The sequence below is a fragment of the Camellia sinensis genome, chromosome 5, assembly GCF_055761805.1.
Source record: "Camellia sinensis isolate YWXY chromosome 5, ASM5576180v1, whole genome shotgun sequence".
Classification (NCBI taxonomy): Eukaryota; Viridiplantae; Streptophyta; class Magnoliopsida; order Ericales; family Theaceae; genus Camellia; species Camellia sinensis.
The window spans coordinates 87207798-87218262 of record NC_138965.1 but is presented as its reverse complement, the minus strand read 5'-3'; positions in this window follow the sequence as shown (position 1 = coordinate 87218262).

The following is a 10465-nucleotide window of genomic DNA, read 5'->3' as shown; positions in this document are numbered from 1 at the left end:
GCCAAGCACCTACACCCTTCTCATGCCACAAGGACAAGACTATAAACACCACATGCTAACTTTAGACTGGCCACTGGTATGTCTCTTCACTCCTCCTTGCACACATTTTATTTGTGCATAGTATACATACTACTTGATTCCATGAATGTGTGTATAATATACATATATATATATATATGGTAATGGTGGGTTTGGGTTTGGGCTTGGTATTGTTAGGGGGTTTTGTAGTTGTGTTGGATGGCGTGGGGTAATCTGTTGGTGGTCGTAATGGCGGGTTTGTGGCGATGGTGTGGGTTTGGGTGATTTTGTAATGGTGTTGGAGAGGGGGATAGTAGATCACTGCTGGTGGGATTTCTTCTAGTGGTGGTGGGTGTATATTTGGTGTTGATTTCTAGTGGTGATATTCGAGTTGGCATGGTGGTGGTCATGGGCGGAGCCACATACTAGTCTATGGTGTCACTTGACACAACACTCAAAATTTGAAAAGAATTAGTCTTAATTTAATATTATTCATAATTTTAAGATTTCATCGAGTTGAACCCACTAGAATTGTATTGACACTAGATAAATGGTTCAAATTTTTTGATTTTGTTAGATTTACTGTTCTGGAATATTAAATATTTTTATAAAATCAAGTATTCATATTTTGATTTTTCATTAAAAGTTTTGTGGGTTTGATAATTACATTCTTGTAATCTACTTTCCCCCTCCCCCCCCCTTGTAATCTTGATGGCACTTGGGTAATTACATTCCCTCAACCAAATAATTACATTGCGTGACAATGTGATCATTTTTGTGAAATCAGTAATTTGTTAAAACTTTTTATATAGGATGATTTTGTAAAATTCATATGAAAATAATTGTATAATTACATATACTCATGGACCACTAAAATTTGTGGAAATCAAAAACAAAAAAATAAATAAATTAAACAATAATTTTTATTACAAAATTTAACCCCACTGAGTAAAATTTCTGGCTGGATCCTCCACTAATGGTGGATCTCATTCGTGGTATTGGGTAGGGCAAAGAAAATAGAAAGGTAGGAGACGATCTAGTGTAAACTACCATTTTTATAGGATAGTAAGTAATAAATTAAGAGTAATGTTAGAGACCCCAAATATTCTACCAAAAGTTTTACCAAATGTCTCACATGGGTGTGGGACCCACACAATGTGGGTGCCATGTGGGTCCCACACCCATGTGAGACATTTGATAAAACTTTTGATAGAATTTTTAGAACCTCTAGCATTTTTGATAAATTAAACAATACCCTGTTCGTGACTTGAGCTTCACGAATGGTGGTTAGGAGATTTCCCCGGGAAGCCAAAGAAGAAGATATTGTTTTCAATTCCAGCCGCTATTTTTGTCTCTTTTGGAAGTTTCAAAACGAATGTATTTTAACAGGGTATCTGTAGAGTGGGTAAAGGTACCCAATTTTTATCAAGGTCAGGCTTGGTCTGTGGTTGAGGGATGGAGGTTGTTTGGAGTTTATTTCGATATCTAACTTTGTTATTAATTTCCAAGAAACGCTGTGGGCTCCAGTCTACAGATGGGGCTGGTGATTGTGGTTTTATTTTTGGATATTTGGGGTGTTCTCAAGTTGTTTAGATTATTGTCTTCTTATTGCTAGGAGGTGTACATTTTCTCAGGTGGCCTGAGATGATTGTGTTGGAACAATCTTCTGTAAATAAAATAAATAGAAATAAATCTAAACAAATAAATAAATAACATACCGAATTTATTTATTAAACTGAATAAAAATTTAAGACCAAGTCGAGTGTGTGACACTCTGTCCTTAAGACAGATTCGCCCCGCTACGGTGCTTACGGTTGAGTGGCGTCTATCTCCCAAGATACAATGATCTTCACAAAATTGTTGTAGCACACCAAACAAATTTGTACGTCGAACCAAACCTGTGTTCTAATACTCTCTTTAATTTATTCTAAAACTAAAATGGAGAATAATGCAAAAATAGAAAATTTTGGACAACAATGGAACAAAATTTCAGACTATTTTTCTGACTGGTTTTTTCGATGTCTCTAAAAAAACAACCTACACAGATTGCTGGAATATCAATTCTATTTATAGGCAACAAAAAGTGTCCGTTTGAATAGTCAATAGGTGTCTTATTCAAATTAACCGATTTGAATGTAAACTTGACCGTTGCTTTCAAACAATTTAAAAGGTTATGAAGTGCAACAGTTACAAAAACTGTTTTAATAAATAAACTATTAGAATAGTTAGAAAAGTTAATTCATAAAAAATCTATCACTTGAAAGAAATAACTTTATTAAACTATTTAAATAGTTTAATCAAATTTTTAGGAAACCAATTAGGAAATAAAAATTTGAATTAAGAATTAAATTAAACTCTCAAAATTACAAACCTTAGGAAACCACTCAGGAACCCAAAATTTGAATTTAGAATTAAATTAAATTCCCACAATAATTTTTATTGAAAAATTCAAATGAATTTTATCAAAGAAATTAATGTTAAACCCGAAAACGACGTCATCTTCCCATTCACTCATAAATGGTTTTGACGTTCCGTTTTCACCACTTCACCTTTTCGAACCCACCCCAAAACACGTTTAGGGTCCACCCAAATTGGGTTAAAAATATGCCTATATAAAACCATTTTCCAACAATCCCCCACATGAATGGAATTTGACGGAGAGAAAATGCAACAACATGATCTAATTACAGAGAGTACAGAAATTGAAAATATTCTGCAAAGGATAGGTAACTTTTGGCTTTGAACCTTCCCTTGTGAGACACTATCGGATTTACTAGCTAACCAGTGAACATGATGTCTTGAACTGTTCAGCCGTTTGTGTAAACCAAGACAATAGAACTCACACAGTATATTCCCAGACACAGTTTAGTTCTCACTATTGTGTTCATTTTGGCCCTGAACAACCTGGTCTTTCATGACTGCTCTAAAGACTTGTAGCCCTTCACAAATCTTATAGAACCGGCCCAGTTCACACTCACATAGGTGATTCTTATGAAAAGTATCCTGCCATACTCCACTAGGTTTACCTAGATATAAGAATCATTAAAATTTTACTTAACCTCAAACGCTGCAGACATCACTTATTTTATCATAGAAATGGGTAGGAGTTGGACTCCACAGTGATCTTTCTGAGTCAATCACAACTCGGTTGTCCCTTTGAACCTAGATCTTGGGATCTCCAGTCAACTAGGTTGGGTTGCCGTTGTGGTAACTCTTATTAAATAGGCTTTAGTCCCATTCCCCTCGATGAATTCTCAACTAACTCTCTTGCTAACCCTTTGGTTAGTGGATCCGCTATGTTGTCTTTAGACTTAACATATTCTATGGAAATAATTCCATTAGAGAGTAGTTGTCGTACGGTGTTATGTCGACGACGAATGTGTCGTGACTTACCGTTATACATATGACTCTGTGCTCTACCAATTGCTGATTGACTATCACAATGTATGCATATAGCAGGCACCGGTTTTGGCCATATTGGAATATCTTCAAGGAAGTGGCGAAGCCATTCTGCCTCTTTCCCTGCTTTGTCTAAAGCTATGAATTCAGATTCCATAGTAGACCTAGCAATACAAGTCTGTTTGGAAGATTTCCAAGATACAGCCGCCCCACCAAGAGTAAAGACATACCCACTGGTGGACTTCGAGTCTCTAGTATCCGATATCCAATTTGCATCACAGTATCCTTCAAGTACTGCTGGATATCTAGTATAGTTAAGCCCAATGTTACGAGTAAATCGAAGATATCTTAGAACCCTTATCATTGCTTTCCAGTGTTCTACTCCTGGATTACTCGTATATCTACTTAATTTACTTACTGCATAAGCTATATCTGGGCGGGTGCAGTTCATCAAGTACATTAAGCTTCCAATAATTTGGGCATACTCTAATTGAGAAATACTTTCCTGTACATTTTTAGAAAGATACAAATTAACATCTACAGGAGTTCTAGCAAGATGATCATCATCTTTGCTGAATTTGTCAAGTATTTTCTCAATGTAATGAGATTGTGACAAAGCATATCCTTCTGATGTTTTGGTAATTTTAATACCAAGAATTACATCAGCAATGCCCATGTCCTTCATGTCAAAATGTTTATTCAACATTTTCTTGGTAGTTTTAATCATCTCATTATTACTACCTATTATGAGCATATCATCTACATAAAGACATACAATGACATAACCTTTATCTGTGTTTTTAATATAAACACATTTGTCACACTCATTAATTTTAAATCCATTTGACATCATTGCCTTGTCAAATTTCTCATGCCATTGCTTTGGCGCTTGTTTTAAACCACATAATGATTTAACCAATTTACACACTTTCTTTTCTTTCCCTGGAACAGAAAACCCTTCTGGTTGTTCCATGTAAATTTCTTCATTTAACTCACCATTTAAGAAAGCGGTTTTAACATCCATTTGATGAATTTCTAGATTGTATAGAGATGCAATGGCAATTAGCATTCTAATGGATGTGATTCTAGTAACCGGTGAGTATGTGTCAAAGTAATCTAGACCTTCTTTCTGTCTAAAACCTTTGACTACAAGTCTTGCCTTGTATTTATCTATTGATCCATCCGCTTTCAATTTTCTTTTGAAAATCCACTTGTACCCAAGAGGTTTACAACCTGGTGGCAAGTCCACTAATTCCCAAGTGTGATTTTGCAAGATGGATTCAACTTCACTGTTGACAGCTTCTTTCCATAAAGGAGCTTCAGGACTGGACATAGCCTCTTTAAAAGTTAAAGGCTCATTTTCTACCATATATGTTAGAAAATCTGGACCAAAAGATTTTGAGGTTCTAGCACGTTTACTACGCCTAGGTTCCTCTTCTTCATTTTGATCTAACTCTTGTTCTTGAAAATCTGGACCAAAAGATTTTGAGGTTCTAGCACGTTTACTACGCCTAGGTTCCTCTTCTTCATTTTGATCTAACTCTTGTTCTTGATCATGTTCTTGATCATTACTAGTAATAGCATCAAAAGATCTTTCCTTATTACTAGTCTCTTGTCCAAACTTATTCGGAAACACATGTTCAAAGAAAGATGCATTCCGAGATTCAATAATAGTATTTACATGCATTTCGGAATGTTCTAATTTATGAATCAAAAACCGATATGCACTACTATTCTTGGCATAACCAATGAAAATGCAATCAATGGTCTTAGGACCTATCTTAGTCTTTTTAAGACTAGGAATAGCCACTTTAGCTAAACACCCCCATACTTTTAAGTATTTGTAGGATGGTACTCTTCCATGCCACAATTCATAAGGTGTTTGGTTTATGTTCTTTCGGGGTACTTTATTTAAAATATAATTAGCAGAAAGTATTGCTTCCCCCCACAAGTTCTGAGGTAATCCAGAACTTATTAACATGGCATTCATCATTTCTTTTAAAGTCCTATTTTTCCTTTCAGCAATCCCATTTTGTTGAGGTGAGTAAGGAGCGGTGGTTTGATGAATTATTCCATATTCTTTACAAAACTCACCAAAAGGTGATTCATATTCACCACCTCTATCACTTCTAAGTTTCTTGATTTTCTTACCAAGTTGATTTTCAACTTCATTCTTATATTGAATGAAAGTTTCCAAAGCTTCATCCTTGGTTCGAATTAAATAAATATAACTATATCTAGTATAGTCATCTATAAAAGTGATTACATACTTTTTTCCACCTCTGGATTGAATTGATTTAAAATCACAAATGTCACTATGAATTAATTCAAGTGGTTCCGTACTTCTTTCAATTGAATGAAAATGAGTTTTAGATAATTTTGCCTCAACGCAAATTTCACATTTATGATTTGAATCAATGTTAAATTTAGGTAAACATTCCATATTAATTAATCTACGCAAAGATCCATAATTAACATGTCCTAGTCTACCATGCCATAAATTTGAAGACTCAAGCAAGTAAGAAGAAGATGTAGTATTATTAATAACTGAGGGTACAACGGTCATTACATTTAACTTTAGTAAGTACAAATTTATCACTCTCAAATACTAGCCTAAACCCATTCTTACTCAACAAAGATCCGGAAACAAGATTCTTGCGAATGTCCGGTGCATACAGCACATTGTTGAGAGTGAGTTCCTTTCCAGATGTCATCTTGAGTACAATCTTTCCTTGTCCTTCATCTTTGGAAGTTGAGGAGTTGCCCATAAAGAGTTGTTCACCATTATCCACTGTAGAATAAAATGTGAACATCTTTTTGTCGGCACAGATATGGCGAGTAGCACCAGTGTCCACCCACCATTCTTTAGGATTTCCGACAAGATTTGCCTCGGAAACAACTGCAGAAAGATTGATGTCATCAACACCATTGGAAATATTGTCCACTTCAGTCATGTGGGCTTGAGCAGGCTTCTTGCTTGTTCTTCTTTTATTTTTGCCTTTGCTACGGCAATCTTTGGCCCGATGTCCCTCTTTATCACAGATGTAACATTTGCCATTAAACTTGTACTTTTTATTATCCCCCCCTTTACAGCCTTGTGATGAACTTTCTCCAAAAGACTTTCGTTTCTTGGTTTTTGAAGTATGTTCCACCACATTTGCCTTAGACTCCATAGGATGTTTACCAGCCCGCTTTTCAGAATTGCAGTTGTCCTCCTCAATCCTCAAACGCACAATTAACTCGTCCATAGAAATTTCTTTGCGCTTATGTTTGAGGTAGTTCTTGAATTCCTTCCAGCCTTTTGGTAATTTTTCAATTAAGGCTGCAACTTGAAAGGATTCACTGAGAAACATACCTTCTGCGTGAATGTCATGCAGAATGAGTTGGAAATCTTGAGCTTGGCTGATCACAGTTTTTGAATCAACCATTACAAAATCTAAGAATCTGCCAACCACAAATTTCTTTGAGCCGGCATCTTCCGTTTTGTACTTTTTCTCCAATGATTCCCAAAGTTCCTTTGCTGTCTTGATTGGACTGTAGACGTTGTACAATGTGTTGTCAAGTCCGTTCAAGACATAATTCCGGCAAAGGAAATCGGCATGTTTCCAAGCATCAACCGCAGCAACCACTTGCCGGTCGGTTTCATCCTCTTTCAGGATAGGAGCATCTTTACGGAGAAAACGAGCTAGGTTCAGAGTTGTAAGATAGAACAACATTTTCTGTTGCCATCTTTTAAAGTCAGTTCCTAAGAACTTCTCTGGCTTTTCACCGTGATTTACCGGTACTGTTACAACAGGAGAGGGGGTTGGCGTAATTGCAGCCACCACAGTAGTACTTGTTTGGGCATTTGTTTCAGTAGCCATTAATTCTAATATATAAAACAAAATTATAATTAGAATTTAAATTACACAGAAAATTAAACCAAATTCACAGAATTAAATTCTGTAAAAATAAAAGAAACAAGAATGTAACTTTTATTTTCGAATTAATTTGAAAATAAAATAAAATTTATTTAAACAAATTAATTCCACACAGAAAGTAAATTCTGTAAAAGTAAAAGAAATAAAAACTATAACTTTTATATTCCAATTAATTTGGAAATAAAATAAAATTTTATTTAACCAAATTAATTCCACACAAGAAATTAAATTCTGTAAAATAAAAGAAATAAAAACTATAACCTTTATTTTTCAATTAATTTGGAAATAAAATAAAATTTTATTTAACCAAATTAATTCCACACAAGAAATTAAATTCTGTAAAATAAAAGAAATAAAAACTATAACCTTTATTTTTCAATTAATTTGGAAATAAAATAAAATTTTATTTAACCAAATTAATTCCACACAAGAAATTAATTTCAATAACACTTCAATAATTAAAATACTGAAACAGAATTTTAATTAATGAAAACTCAGAAAATAATTTCTAAAACCCAAAATTAATTTCTGAAAAAATTCCACAAAAATATATTCTGAATTGTTAATGACACCAGTATCGTACTACTAGTTGTCGTCAAAGAAAAGAGACAGTATATTACTACTATCTGTCAAATAGCGTATAATCACTATTTGTTTTTCCAACCAGAATATTATTTTGTAAATCCACAGAAAATAATTTTCTTCCGAAATTATTTACGAAGAATGAAAAAGGAAAACAAACGAAAAATTCTGTAAACAGAATAATTCGAATCTGTCTTAAGATTGTTGGAACAATCTTCTATGTAAATAAAATAAATAGAAATAAATCCAAACAAATAAATAAATAACGTACCGAATTTATTTATTAAACTGAATAAATAATTTAAGACCAAGTCGAGTGTGTGACACTCTGTCCTTAAGACAGATTCGCTCCGCTACGGTGCTTACGGTTGAGTGGCGTCTATCTCCCAAGATACAATGATCTTCACAAAATTGTTGTAGCACACCAAACAAATTTGTACGTCGAACCAAACCTGTGTTCTAATACTCTCTTTAATTTATTCTAAAACTAAAATGAAGAATAATGCAAAAATAGAAAATTTTGGACAACAATGGAACAAAATTTCAGACTATTTTTCTGACTGGTTTTTTCGATGTCTCTAAAAAAAACAACCTACACAGATTGCTGGAATATCAATTCTATTTATAGGCAACAAAAAGTGTCCGTTTGAATAGTCAATAGGTGTCTTATTCAAATTAACCGATTTGAATGTAAACTTGACCGTTGCTTTCAAACAATTTAAAAGGTTATGAAGTGCAACAGTTACAAAAACTGTTTTAATAAATAAACTATTAGAATAGTTAGAAAAGTTAATTCATAAAAAATCTATCACTTGAAAGAAATAACTTTATTAAACTATTTAAATAGTTTAATCAAATTTTTAGGAAACCAATTAGGAAATAAAAATTTGAATTAAGAATTAAATTAAACTCCCAAAATTACAAACCTTAGGAAACCACTCAGGAACCCAAAATTTGAATTTAGAATTAAATTAAATTCCCACAATAATTTTTATTGAAAAATTCAAATGAATTTTATCAAAGAAATTAATGTTAAACCCGAAAACGACGTCATCTTCCCATTCACTCATAAATGGTTTTGACGTTCCGTTTTCACCACTTCACCTTTTCGGACCCACCCCAAAACACGTTTAGGGTCTACCCAAATTGGGTTAAAAATATGCCTATATAAAACCATTTTCCAACAGATTGTGCTTATGAGTGTTTCCTGTAGTTTAGGGGAGATTGTATTGTAGCCATTAGGGTGTAAAAATGGCTTGCCCACCCAAGGCCCGACCAAGATTATGTTGGAACAATCTTCTGTGTATATAAAAAAAATTTGAAATAAATTCAAACAAAATAAATAAATAACATATCAGATTTATTTATCGAACCCAAATAAAATTAAGACCAAGTCGAGTGTGTGACACTCTGTCCTTAAGACAGATTCGCCCCGCTACGGTGCTTACGGTTGAATGGCGTCTATCTCCCAGGATACAATGATCTTCACAAATTTATAGAAGTACTTTAAATAAATTTGTTCGGCGAACCAAACCTTGTGTTCTAAACTCTCTTTTACTTTTTCCTAAACTAGAATGAAGATTAAAATGCAAGATAAAATCTCGACAACACAAAGGAACAAATTATCACTGATTTTCGGATCTCCAGAACTGCTGAAAAAGATTGTATTTATAGGCAACCAAAATTGGTCCGAACAGGTACCACTGTTTAAGTGAAAAGGTGCACACCAAACTTTAAACAATGCACTCACTATTTGAATGGTGGTTTTGTCCGTTAGTGGAAAACATTTGTCCGTTAGAGCAACTGTTTCAATTTTATTACATAAACTATTTTGAATATATATATATATATATATTAAACCATTTGAATATATATATATATATTAAACAAATTGAATAGTTTAATAAATAAATGAAAAGGTACAAACTTTTAGGAAACCACTGAGGAATCTAAAAATTAAATTTAGAATTAAATTAAATTCTTACAATGACAAATTTTAGGAAACTACTTAGGAACCCAAAATTTGAATTTAGAATTAAATTAAATTTCCACAATAATTTTTATTGAAAAAATTCAAATGAATTTTATCTAAATAAAAATTAATGTTAAACCTGAAAACGACGTCAACTTCCCATTCACTCATAAATGGTTTTAACGTTCCGTCTTCACCGTGTGACTTGCCACGCAGCAAGGAACACGTCATCTCTTCGGACCCACCCCAAAAAGACGTTTGGGATCCACACAAATTGGGCTAAAAAATATGCCTATAATAAACCATTTTCCAACAATCCCCCACATGAATGGAATTTGACGGAGAGAAAATGCAACAACATGATCTAATAACAAAGAGTACAGAAATTGGAAATATTCTGCAAAGGATAGGTAGTTTTTGCTTTGAACCTTCCCTTGTGAGACACTATCGGATTTACTAGCTAACCAGTGAACATGATGTCTTGAACTGTTCAGCCGTTTGTGTAAACCAAGACAATAGAACTCATACAGATTATCCCCAGACACAGTTTAGTTCTCACTATTGTGTTCATTTT